Below are 14,296 nucleotides of genomic sequence, written 5' to 3' on the forward strand. Positions count from 1 at the left end.
AGATCTGATTAGATTATTTTTGCTTTTCCCTCATAAAATGACTGATGATGAACTTGCGATAGTAGTAAGAGGCAGGTCAACCCTTCCATTTTCTTTTCTTTTTAAAAAATTCAGACAGGCCGGAGTGCAGTGGCATGATCATAGCTCACTGCGGCCTTGAACTCCTGGCCTCCAGTGATCCTCCTGCCTTGACCTCCCAAAGCACTGGGATTATAAGTGTGAGCCACCAGGGTCAGTCAACTAATTTACTCATTGCTGTCCGTGCTTACCTTTTAAATACTGTCTGCTAGCTTCAATTTCTTTGCAGCAATACTTTCAAAACAAGTCCACTTTGTAAAGGGTGGTTTAGTTAACATTGGATGATGTTATAAGAAGTAAGAAAGGAATGAATGAGTGACTGGCTGCTACCTACAGCCCTGCATTTGGAACCTCAATCCTTGCCTCAGGATACTTTGCTTATAATCTAGCATACAGTCCCGTTGAGGGGGGCCAGTCAGTGAGTATATGAAATATTAGTAAAACTGAATCTCCTTCACAATATTTAAACTAAAAACAAATGCAAATGGAAGTATTTGTACTTATTGCAATGCATTCTTCCCACACCCCTGTCAATTAGCTTGGTCCTCCCATCCCACATGTGTCCCTCCCACTTCAGAGACCAATGCCTTAGGGTAGCCCAGTGGTTCTTAATATATTTTATAATATAGAAGATTTGTGAAAATTGGATTTGTTTTCTTGCGGGGCCATATTCTAGATAAACTCAATCAGGGTTTGTAGGGGTGGGACCCAGAAATCTATATTTTCCATAAAGCTCTGCTGGTGATTTTTTTGCTCAACCAGGTTTGATCTGGGAATTTCAGATTTTGGACCCCAGGTGTATGAGTTCATTCTCACGCTGCTATAAAGAAATACCCAAGACTGGGTAATTTATAAAGAAAAGAGGTTTAATTGACTCACAGTTCTGCATGGCTGGGAAGGTCTCAGGAAACTTACAATCATGACGGAAGGCAAAGGGGAAGAAAGGCACCTTCTTCACAGGGCAGCAAGAAGGCGAAGTGCCAGCAGGGGAAATGCCAGACATGTATAAAACCATCAGATCTTGTGAGAACTCATTCACTATCATGAGAACAGCATGGGGGAAACCATCTCCATGATTCAATTACCTCCCACTGGGTCCCTCCCACAACATGCGGGGATTATTACAATTCAAGGTGAGATTTGGATGGGGATACAGAGCCAAACCATATTACCAGGTCTCCAGGCTTTAACCACTATTCTCTACTTCCTTTCAGGCAGAATTTTAGTAACAGAGGAGGGCTTCAGGAAGTGAACCGTACAGTGCAATTGCTTGCTTACACAGTAGACTTTCAGCAAATGTTGACATTTGGAATAAAAAGTGAAGGGCAAGATGGGCATGATGGCTTACACCTGTAATCCCAACACTTGGGAAGCTGAGGTGGGAGGATCCCTTGAGCCCAGGAGTTGGAGACCAGCCTAGTCAACATAGTAAAACCCTGTCTCTATAAAAAATAGAAAAAATTAGCTTGGTGTGTTGGCATGTGCCTGTAGTCCCAGCTACTTGGGAGGCTAAGGTGGGAGGATCGCTTGAGCCAGGGAGGTTAAGGCTGCAGTGAGCCATGAGGGCACCATTGCACTCCAGCCTGGGTAACAGCAAAACCCTGTCTCGATTAAAAGAAAAAAAGTGGCCAGGTGCTGTGGATCATGCCTATAATCCCAGCACTTTGGGAGGCTAAGGCAGGTGGATCGCTTGAGCTCAGGAGTTCGATACCAGCCTGGTCTGTACCCAAAATACCAAAAATTAGCTAGGAGTGCTGTGCACCTGCGATCCCAGCTACTTGGGAGGCTGAGGTGGGAGGATGGCTTGAACCTGTGTGGTGGAGGTTGCAGTGAGCCAATGGCACCACTGCACTCCAGCCTGGGCATCAGAGTGAGACCCTGTTAAAAAAAAAAAGGAAAAAGGTGAAGAGCAGATTGCTGATGACAGAAGAAAAAAGGCATTTTAGTAATGTCAATTGTCATGAAACTTTGCCAAGATGTCATAAGATTGACTTTTAAATGCAAATTTTTAATAACATCCAAATATTTCCATTGGATATAAATGTAAATTGGTATGCTTGTGCTTGTATTACTTTGTTAGGCATATTATATTTTGGGTTGTTGCTTGCTTAAAAGTGTGTTAATCTTGTTTATTTTATTTTATTTCTTTATTTTTTCTGAGACGGAGTCTCGCTCTTGTCGCCCAGGCTGGAGGGCAGTGGTGCAATCTGGGCTCACTGCAACCTCCACCTTCCGGCTTCAAGCGATTCTCCTGCCTCAGCCTCCCAAGTAGCTGGGATTACAGGCACATGCCACCATGCCCAACTAATTTGTATTTTTGGTAGAGACGGGGTTTAACCATATTGGCCAGACTGGTCTCAAACTCCTGACCTCAAGTGATCCACCTGCCTCAGCCTCCCAAAGTGTAATTTAAAAAATCTTATTTTTTAATCAAATGAAATTCTTGAGAAGAGGAAGCATATGTGACCCTTCTTTAAGGTTGTCCTGCACAGTTCTGTTTGCACTGTAGTGGCTCAATAAATTATGAACACGGGTGTGACCTCATTGCTTTGGCAAGAGGGACCAGAGAAATTCCCTTTGGTTATATAAGGAAGTTCTTTCGTTCACAAAGGAGTCTGTACATGTGGTATATTGAAAACCTTACCTTTTACTCTGGTGTTTTGATTCTGTAATTCAAACCGTCAACAACTAGTCTTCTACCAGATTTTTTCCAGCTCACATGGAGAACTCTAAAGGCATTATTATCCAAAGGGGAAAATGGAAAAAGAGAGTGAAATAAGAGGAAAATGCAGTTGATGCGTTTTTCTTACAACAAAGAGAGCAGCCACGAAGTCCCACTCTTAAAGGTATAACATTTTGAAGCTCCCCAATGGTGACAAGGACAGAAACATCCACAGGAGAATAATTTTTTTTTTTTTTTTAAACTCCCAAGCCTGGGAGTTCATATATATAAATCGAAAGATATCTGTGTCTGTCACTGGCTCCATGAGAAATCTGAAAGGCTTGCCGTGGCTTGCTACTGTGTCCTACACCATCTGACTTCACTATTAGTTTTTTTTTTTTTTTTTTTTTTTTTTTTGACAGGGCCATGAAAACCACCTATGGTAATCGTCTGTACCTTCTGAAAATCATGGCGCCGCAGAGAATGGCTGGTATTTGGAAGGCTGTGTTGCTTTCATTTTCTTCCAAGGATTAGCGTTGTGGGTTGAATTATGTTCCCTGCCCCTTGCCCCCCACAAGGATATTTTTTTCGAGTAGGTGACATGGGTAAGTCCTAGTCCTCAGTACCTCAGAATGCAACCTTATTTGGAAATAGGATCTTTACAGTGGTGATAAAATTAAAGCGAAGTCGATAGGATGAGACTGAAGGCAATACTGACTGACGTCCTTATAAAAAAGGGAGATCTGAACACAGAGACAGACGTGCACAGAGGGAAGACAGTGTGGAGAGGTATAGGGAGAAGATATAAAAAATGTAGTATTTTTCAGAGGTTTGATATAGCGTGGATATAGTTGGGACAAGAACACAGCAATAAACTGTGTGGGGAGATTGAAAGTCAGATGAGAATTAAAATGTTTTGCAGACGCTTATGTAGATAGATAATGATCTCAAGGTCCAGTTTACATTTATTTTCCCCGTGATATCTTGGAACTACATAAATTGCCTAGAAATTAGGTGTAATCTCAGGAAAAGGTAGGAAAACTCTGGTTTGACTGAGATGTGGTTTCTGATACCTGGTAGAACATAGCTTTAAATAGAAATTAAATATAGTTATGAAAAATAAAAGTTTTTTTGCCCTCCTTGAGCATCTACTTTTGTGTATTGAAATTATACACCTTACAGATGATTTAAAACTTTGCTTTCTTCAAAACATATGAAATGATGATGATTTTGGTGAAAGGGATAATACTGTCTTAAACCACATAAGGGGAAGACACTGTCAATAGGACTTTCATGGATGACTAGCATTCCCTTTGGACTCAGTTTTGAACACCTGAACAATAAAATAGAAGATTTAAAAAATACACATAATCACTCACAAATTCATCTGTAACATCTTTTGCATGATCTTTGTTCTAGTATTTAACTGAATTTTTCCATGGATAATCTTCTATAGCCATTTTCTCTCCTACTGTTCTACATTCTTTTACCAGATTATCTCAAAATGTATCTCTGATTTTATTATTCCATAATTATTATTATTCCATAATAAAATCCTTCAGGCTTTTAAATCTTATATATAAGAAAGAAACAAAAACAAAGTCAGCCAATCTAAATAGAGGTACCCTCTTCTTAGTAAAGCTGTCATATTACGAACCCAGTGAAATTTCTGCTTTACTTTCTGCTGCTATATCCCCGATCCCTTTGGGTCACCAAATAAGTTTATTCTCTAGCCTGTAAGACCTGTTGGCATTATCTCCTGTATGAGTCTTATCAGATTATTTTCTCTGCCTGAAATGCCCTCTTTCTCCCTTTATTCAGATTCTAGCCCAACCTCTATAACTTCTTCAACTGACGACTCTCTCCCTTGTCTGTGCTGCTGTAGTATAATGATCCCCAAAGTGTTTGACTGTGTGCTATTATCAGTAAAATATGTTACTCCTCCAACATATGCTTATTTATATGCTCATAGTTTATGATTGTGTGTATAACAAACAAAAATAGAAATTAGGAAAGTTTGAGATAAATATAATACTAAATGTTATGATTTTCTTTTTGCATGCAGGGGGATCATCTTGTGTAGTATATCCATGTCCCTTTTACAAGATGAGCTAACTAGACTAACTTGGTCTTTAACTAGTTGGCTAAATTTCTTAAACTTTATGAAACTCTTTCTTCTCTCATTTGCAAGAAATATCTGTAATGATTTTTCTATTAATATAATTCTTGCACATTTTACTTCAGATTGTTAGTAGTTTTTCCCCTAAGTGTTCATCTACCAAAATGGATGGTAAGTTTCTTGAGGGCAAGGATTATGTCTTGTTCCTCTGTTTATTTCTCAGTGCAAATGGTATCTTACATTTAACAGGCACTGAAAAGTGATTTGTGAGGATCAACGGATTCACGGGGTTTTCTCCTGGAATTGTCAGAATGCCAAGGCAGTTCTTAAGTAGATCCCTGGATGAGGAAGCCTCTCTGCGAAGGACAACCGTTTGTGATGAATGAAGGGAAACAGAGCTCTTACTGCATTGCATATAAGATGGCCTCTCATTACTTGGATTTCTGGTAGCTCTGTGTACTTATTTAAAGTTTCAATCATCTGACAGTTATTTACTGGGTGCCTATAATTTGCCAATCACATGGTTTTTTTCCCTTTATTCTTGTCCCATAAAACAAAACAAAACAAACAAAACACCCATTCTCAGAGCTTCTCTACAACAGAAAGACACCAAACTAAAAATAAAAAAGCGTGAATCTCAGGAGGAGAAGTTCTGAAAGACAATCTAGACCATCTGCCCATGCGATGCTTGATTTTCTCAACAGCATCACATCAAGGGAATTGCCAATATTTTCACAACAGCTTCTTGCAGGAGGGTTCTTGCGGCTCCCATATCGTCCATTCAAACTCCAGGTAGCTGTGAGCTGAAAAGCAATTGTGCTTTATGTTGAGGAAACATCTGTGTTCCTGTGACTTCTACACCTTTGGGAATCTAAAACAGTTCACATCTCTCCTTTACACATTTTGAACCAGATACAACATTTCCATTGAGTAGTTTTTTTCCATATTAAATACTTGCAAGTGGCCAGATGTGGTGGATCATGCCTATAATCCCAGAACTTTGGGAGGCTAAAGGCAGGTGGATTGCTTGAGCTCAGGAGTTTGACACCAGCCTGGTCTGTACCCAAAATACTAAAAATTAGCTAGGAGTGCTGTGCACCTGTGGTCCCAACTACTTGGGAGGCTGAGGTGGGAGGATGGTTTGAGCCCGGGTGGCGGAGGTTCCAGTGAGCCAAGATGGCACCACTGCACTCCAGCCTCGGCATCAGAGTGAGACCCTGCTAAAAAAAAAAAGAAAAAGAAAAAAGGTGAAGAACAGATTGCTGATGACAGAAGAAAAAAGACATTTTAGTAATATCAATTGCATGAAACTTTGCCAAGGTGTCATAAGATTGATTTTTAAATGCAAATTTTTAATAGCATCCAAGTATTTCCATTGGATATAAGTGTAAATTGGTATGCTTGTGCTTGTATTACTTCGTTAGGCATATTATATTTTGGGTTGTTGCTTGCTTAAAAGTGTGTTAATCTTATTTATTTTATTTTATTTCTTTATTTTTTCTGAGATGGAGTCTCGCTCTTGTCGCCCAGGCTGGAGGGCAGTGGCGCAATCTGGGCTCACTGCAACCTCTGCCTCCTGGCTTCAAGTGATTCTCCTGCCTCAGCCTCCCAAGTAGCTGGGATTACAGGCATGTGCCACCATGCCCAACTAATTCGTATTTTTGGTAGAGATGGGGTTTAACCATGTTAGACAGACTGGTCTCAAACTCCTGACCTCAAGTGATCTGCCCGCCTCAGCCTCCCAAAGTGTCGGGATTACAGGCGTGAGCCACCATGCCTGGCCTAATCTTATTTTTTAATCAAATGAAATTCTTGAGAAGAGGAAGCATATGTGACCCTTCTTTAAGGTTGTCCTGCACAGTTCTGTGTGCACTGTAGTGCCACAGCTCCTGTTGGGTCTACCCAGAATACGGTCAAGAAGAGGTATTTAGACTCTAAGGGGTCATGTCTCCGTTGGCCTGTGATTAGTTACAGGTGTCCTGAGATTAGGGTAATTGCATCTTCTCCCATCCCTTTGGGCCTAGGAGTGGTGAAATCTTCTGGCTGTTATTAGCCCCAGGTGCTTCACCTTCCCTTGTAGTTTTCCCTAAATTTTGCACATACATTTAAAAATATTCATTTTGTTAAGCTTTTTTTCAATGATTTTCTCGAGATGATTGCCAGGACCCTCAAAAAGACAACACTAACACTCATTTTAGGCTTGAGGAAGAGAGAGAAGAAAGAAGAAATTAACTATATGTTTCCATTTATGACAAGTCTTTCTGGAACTTGCAGATTATTGTTTAAAGACACCTTACCAATTCCAAAGAAAAGCATTATTATATGGCTAAGTTTTCAATGATTAAAGTATGAGATCCTTAGCAAACCTTTTAGAAAGAATTATGTTCCACTTTTTTTCTAATTCAAACAAAGAGATTTTTCATTCTTTCCTTAGAATATATACTGAACATTATTTGCACAGTATTCAAAAGAAACAGAAGGCAAATCAGAGGAACAAATTCTTTATGTAGATACATGATTTTACATTAAAATTAAAATCTATCAAAGAATTACTCTGTTGCTATTGCAGCCTTTTTTTAGTATAAAACTTTAGCATGTCCTCCCTTTCCAATGAGCACCTTTTCACCATCATAATATATCAAGTTTGGTTAACCATACATTTTTTACTGAATATGTACTTCATTTGAAGTCTGTTTTAAGTAGCCTCTGCATGTGTAAAGCATCTATTTTTCAACCTCTTCTCAGAGTTTCATTTTTTGTTTTATATCTACTGTTTAATATGACAAATGCTCCAAAAATATTTATAAAACCTTTTCTTACTTTTCTCTCTCTAACAATGTTTAAAGAGAAGGTTCAAGTTTCTTTTTGCACTAAAGATCATTATGGGATGGGCTCCTAATAGGCCCAACCTAGAGAAAAATCTGAGTTATTGTTTGGTCAAAGAGGTTTACACAGAAGCCAGCTCTGAATTACTTCTAATGAGAAGAGCAAGGCTCCTGTTTTCGCTTGTCATTTATTTTCTCTTGCCTTACTCTTTTCTCCTATTTTGCTTTTTCTTATCTCTCTTCCAAAAATTTTCTCTCCCTCTTGATGCAAAGCTATATTTTCCTTTCCTTTTCTGTGCATTTTCCCATCCTATTTCCCTTCTTTCTGTCTCTACATTAAGAGAGCACAAATCATTTACAGCTCGGTCCACTCAGCCTGAATCTTTTCCACTTTGATCCACAAACTTCTATTTCTTCTCCTTTGAACCCTTGATTTGCTCCCTATGTCCCTCATGGAGCGTGTAACCACCCAAAGTTTGGCCCGGGGATAAGGCCAGGAAGCACCAGCTACTTGACAGTGAAGTCGCTGGTCCTACGTGTGGGCTCTAGGGGGCGATGCAGTGTAAGGTCCTGGTACAGGAGGAGCAGCAGTCTTGCTCCCCACGGAGCTTTGAGGAGCTGGACCACAAGTGTGCTCCACAGAGAGAAGATACCGGTGCCGGGAAGCACCAGTGCCCTGAGGAAGGGCCATTTCTAGAAGCCCCGTGCTGACACAGGGGTGCTGGTTCCTCTTCAAGAGCCCACTCTCTGGGGTGGGGCAATATCTCCAGCAGAGGTGGACTGGAAAGGCCCCCCCTCCAACCCCGCCCGCCGTAAGCTTAGCTGGAGCCATGGCCTCTGCGCGCATCTCGACGCTTGCGATGCTCTTCACATTGAGTGAGTAATATCCCCTTCCCATTTTCCACTCGCATGATCCACTTATATGCTCTTCAGCAGCTTCACTGATGCAGCTTGGATTAATTTACAGGTGGGCTGAGAGCTCAGTTGGTGACTCAGCCAGAAGATCAGGTCACGGTCGCCGAAGGGAATCCTCTGACTGTGAAATGCACCTATTCAGTCTCTGGAAACCCTTATCTTTTTTGGTATGTTCAATGCCCCAACCAAGGCCTCCAGTTCCTTCTGAAATACATCACGGGGGACAACCTGGTTAAAGGCAGCTATGGCTTTGAAGCTGAATTTAACAAGAGCCAAACCTCTTTCCACCTGAAGAAACCATCTGCCCTTGTGAGCGACTCCGCTTTGTACTTCTGTGCTGTGAGAGACACACTGATAGGGGCTGCAGGGGGAGCAGAACACAAACTTTGAGTCTAGTAAAACCCATTTACTTGAAGCCTTTGTTCCTCCACGAGAGTGGTGTGGTTCCAGGATATGTCACTTATTATAGTGAAACTACAGTTTAAAACCATAGAATTTGCTCATTCAGCAAGTGTTTATTGAGTCTTGATGTGCCAGGTACTGGGCTAAGCACCGGTCATAAAAAGGTGAAAGAAGTGTAAAACAAATAGCAAAAAACATAGGGGAAAATTACCATGACATTAGTCTGGGCAAGAAATTCCTTCCTTCTTTCCTTTCTTTCCTTTCTTTTCCTTCCTTCCTTCCTTCCTTCCTTCCTTCCTTCCTTCCTTTCTTTTTCTTTCTTTCTTCTTTCTCTCTTTCTTTCTCTCTTTCTCTCTTTCTCTCTTTCTCTCTTTCTTTCTTTCTTTCTTTCTTTCTTTCTTTCTTTCTTTCTTTCTTTCTTTCTCTCTGAAAAGGGGTTCATTTTCAACAGACATTTCTTTTTATACCAAGGTGAAATGTCATCATCATCATAATTTTGCAATGTTACATACCCGGTTGAGACCATTAAAAAAATCAGGTTCATGGGATACATGTCCAAGTTTGTTACAAAAGCATATTGTGTGATCCTGTGGTTTGGGCATCTATTCATCCTGCCACCCAAAGAGCGAACATAGTACCCAGGAGAGAGCTTTTCATCTCTGGTGATCAAGGAATTTTTGGATATGACCCCAAAAGCACAGGCAACAAAAGCAAAAATAGACAAATGGTACTATATTAAACTAAAAAACTTCTGCACAGCAAAAGAAACAATAAACAGAGTGAAGAGAAAGCCTATGGAATGGGAGAAAATATTTGCAAACTCTACATCTGATGAAGGGTTAATATTCAAAATATTTAAGAAGCTCACATACCAAAAGCACCCAAATAACCTGATTAAAAAATAGGCCAAGGACCTGAATAGTCATTTTTCAAATGAAGACATACAAATGGCTGAGAGGTATATAAAAAATACTCAATATAATTAATCATCAGGAACGTGCAAATTAAGACCACAATTAGATATCACCTCACAACCTATTAGGTTGGCTATTATCAAAAAGACAAAAGATAACAACCATTGGTGAGAGGTGAAGAGAAGGGAACTCTTCCACACTGTTGGTGAGAATGTAAATTCCGTAGCGTGCAGCCATTATGGAAAACAGTAGGGAGGTTTCTCAAAACACCAAAAATAGAACTACTATATGATCCAGCAGTCTCACTACTGGGCATATGTCCAAAGAAAATGAAATCAGTATGTTAAAGGGATATCTGCACTCCCATGTTTATTGCAGCACTATTCACAATAACCAAGATATGGAATCAACCTAAGTACCCATCCTTAGATGAATGGATAAAGAAAACATGGCATATATACATCATGGAATACTATTCAGTCTTAAAAAAGGAAGAAATCCTGCCATTTGTGATGACACAGTTGAACCTGGAGGACATTATGTCAAGTGAAATAAGCCAGGCACAGAAAGACAAATACCACATAATCTCACTTATTTGTGTAATAAAAAAGTTGAATTTATCGAAGCAGAGTAGAATTGTGGTTACCAGAGGCTTGTGAGGGGAATGGAAAGGGATTGGAGAGATGTTGGTTAAAGGATACAAAATTTTAATTAGATAGGAAGAATAAGTTCAAGAGATCTATTGTAATGGTGACTGTAGCTAATAATAATGTATTTGCAACAGAAATTTTTTTCTTTCTTTCTTTTTTTTTTTTTTTGAGACGGAGTCTTGCCCTGTTGCCCAGGCTGGAGTGCAATGGAGTAATTTCGGCTCACTGCAACCTCCACATCCCAGGTTCAAGCTATTCTACTGCCTCAGCCTCCCAAGTAGCTGAGATTACAGGCACCTGCCACTACCCCGGCTAGTTTTTTGTATTTTTGGTAGAGACGGGGTTTCACAATGTTGGCCAGGCTGGTCTCGAACTCCTGACCTTGTGATTCACCTGCCTCAACCTCCCAAAATGCTGGGATTACAGGTGTTAGCCACCGCACCCAGCTGCAACAGAAATTTCTAAAAATTGCTGAAAGTAGATTTTAAGTGTTCTTACCACAAAAACGATATGTATGTGAGGTACTGCATATGTTAATTAGTTTGATTTAGCCATTCCACAATATACACATATTTCAAAACATTATGTTGTATACTATATATATATATATATATATATATATGCACACACAATTTTATTTGTCAATTTAAAAAGGAATTGAAAGAAGCTGTCCTTGATCTCTATGTGCCAGGTGTCATTCCAAACATTAATGAATGCATTTAATTCTCATAAGTATTATATCAGCTTCACTTTACAGATGAAGAAGCAAAGTCACAGACTGTATCTTGCTCAAGTCACAAAGTCAATAACCGGTAAATTGCAACCCAGGCAGTCTGTCTCTAGGGCACATGGTCCAACCACTCCACTCCTCTGCCAGTCTATAGGCTTCTTGAGGCAAGAGACTGATTTTAGTGATGATGTAGCCCTAACTCCGGAAAGGGTTGCTATCAAAAAAGTGTTGGTTATATGAATGAACAATAAACTGACACTCTAAAACGGTTTGGTGTGTGCCAAGATAGAGAATTCAAAAAATGCTCTATGAGATGAGGATATAGGAATAGCTTAGCTGTGAAAGAAGACAGAAGCAGTCTGTAATGGGAGGAGAGTTTGAATCAAGGAAGGGTGTAAATGTGTAGTTCTTATAAGGATGGTTGCTTACAGTTCCTATGTTCACATATTACGTATGCTCTTGAGAGGAGCTGGACTTAATGCACTTTTCTCTCTTTATCTTTTCCCAAGTTCGAGTGTCCTGGGAAGGGCTCTGTTTGACTCAGTGTGAGTTACGTGGCTCTTCCTTGGACTAATGAGTGGTGGCCATGGGTGCAGGCTGCTTGGATTAGCCCAGCTTGGGTTCCACCTTTGGTGGCTGGGGGTGGGAGTGAGGATTCTGCAGGTTAGCAGCTCTATTTTGAACTACATGGTTAAAAGGAGTATGTCCCAAAATAAGTTAATTTTTACACAGGGATCTACATCTGTTTATTTTTTTCCCCAAATGGATAGCCAGTAGTTCTTATACCACCTCCTGAAAAATTCACTTTTGCCCCATAGATTTGAAATACCACATTTATAGTACATTAAATTCCTACATATACCCAGATCTACTTTTGAACTCTTGATTTTTATAGTTTTGTGCTAGAATGTGCTGCTTTAGGGAGATTCACCCTGCAGCCTTTGGTTTGTACCTTGTGATTTACCAGCCTTCTTTTTCTATCCCTCAATCCATCACATACCTTAAGAAGCCTTATACACAAGGATGTGGACATGTTAGCCCACATGTCTACAGTCTAGGCAAACAGTGATCTTTTGGCCACCCATTGGTCCTAGAGTTGTGTACACAGGTGGGATATCTGCTTCTGGGAAGATAATCCTTGAGAGAGGCCCATGCAGATCTTAAAAGTGGGTTTGGGGATGTTTGTGCAGGGAATTCTGAAATCCTGGGTACCCAGAATATGGTCAAGAAGAGGTATTTAGACCCTAAAGGGTCATGTCTTCTGTGTCCTGTGATTTTCTCATGGGGAAGGGATAGGAACACCTGAATGATGGCTGGGGTGGAGGCACAGAACTCTGAGCAGGGACATCACTTGCTCAGGTCTAGGGGTGGCAGTGTTCTGTACCATTATTGCCAAAATACATTTGAGTTCATGAAACCATGGTATCTGTTTTAGATTTAGGTACACAGATGCCATAACTCTAGGTGAGCCCTCAGCCACCATCATTGTTTCACTCCAAAGGAAGTTCATGTCCATAGGGATATTTTTAGCACATTACACCATTGACCTGGCTGTGTGTCCTCTTTCTGCCTTTGATACTTATAAATACATTTTATGCAAGTCCTGCAAAGGAAAGAAGTCTTTTAATATAATTATCACTTATTTATTCATTTAGCTATTCGCTTATTCACTCAATGATTATTCGTGGAGTTTTGACTATGTGCCCGGCATCGTTATCATCCCTGAGGATGCAGTGGTGAACAAATCTTTCCCTCCAGTCATTCCCCAGGCTGCACACTTGTTAATATCATTTCCCTACCCAAATAGAACTACTTCTTAGTCAAAGAGATACAACTCTCAAGATACTTGCTTCTCAAGAAAATTCTCCAAGGTTAAGCTAGCACTTAGATATTAATCTTGTGTCATATGGTAGTAATTGGTAGTGGTGGTGATGGGAGTGGAGTTATGTAGGGAAATGGGAATCTATATTTTCCCCCTTTTTTAAGGTGGCTGAGAGGGAGCAACTATGTCTTTTTAGAAGTTCTGTTTTGACTTAACGAAAAGTTAGTCTTGCATTCTTTTTTCCTGTTTGTTGGAAAATACTCCTTATAACCAGATAAACTTCAGGAAAAACTAGAAATTCTGGAGAATTTGTCATCATTAGATTTCTTTTTCTCCCCCCTTTTGTATCACTTCAAGAACTTTGTGGAAAGAGAACTGAATTAAGAATTAGGAAGCATAGGTTGTTCCTGATTCTTCCTCTAAGTAACTATATGACATTGGACATGCCATTTCTACTCTATGTGCCTCATCTCTTAATTAATGAAATTGAGATCATTGGAAGGATTGTTGTGAGGATTGCTGTATGTATGAAATATGTCTTGGACCCCAAATAAGAGTGGGTATTTAGGTAGGCACAGCAATCAGATACCTAAGACACCATCCCTGTGGAGCCCTTATAACTGCCCTGAACTGCTGACATTTGAACCGTATCTTGATAAATGACTTTCCTTTGGCCTTTGTTGTATCAGTTGAACCCATATTCTAATTTAATCTTCTATACCTGAAAACCTGCTTTCAGGAAAGGGGCTAATATTATCTATGTATATTGTGGTTAAGTTGTGTTTCTGCACCAATTTAAAAAAGTTATTGTGGAATCACAGTTTTTGTCTTTGAAATATAATTTTAAGCATTTTAGAGAAGGTAAAGGTAGAGAAACATGATTTGGGGAAGAAAAGTTGTCCTGGTTTTCCTGAGAACACCATATAGACAGTCATCGTCTCATCCATGTGAGAATCTGCCCCTGCCTGGATACAAGGGAGACACTTCTCCCTGCAGTCTTCCGTGCTACATTCAGTCCTCCCTCCTCTCATCTTTCCCTGATTGAGTAGTGAGTTTCACTAGGTTCTCTGAAAGAATCTTTGAATTCCGTTCTAATTCTCGAAAGGTGTGCTTCTGTGATATGCAAAAGTTGGCGGGGATTCACTGTAGTATAAGAACATGAATTCCAGGAGCGGCCAT

Source organism: Macaca mulatta, chromosome 7 (genome assembly GCF_049350105.2).
Source record: "Macaca mulatta isolate MMU2019108-1 chromosome 7, T2T-MMU8v2.0, whole genome shotgun sequence".
Classification (NCBI taxonomy): domain Eukaryota; kingdom Metazoa; phylum Chordata; class Mammalia; order Primates; family Cercopithecidae; genus Macaca; species Macaca mulatta.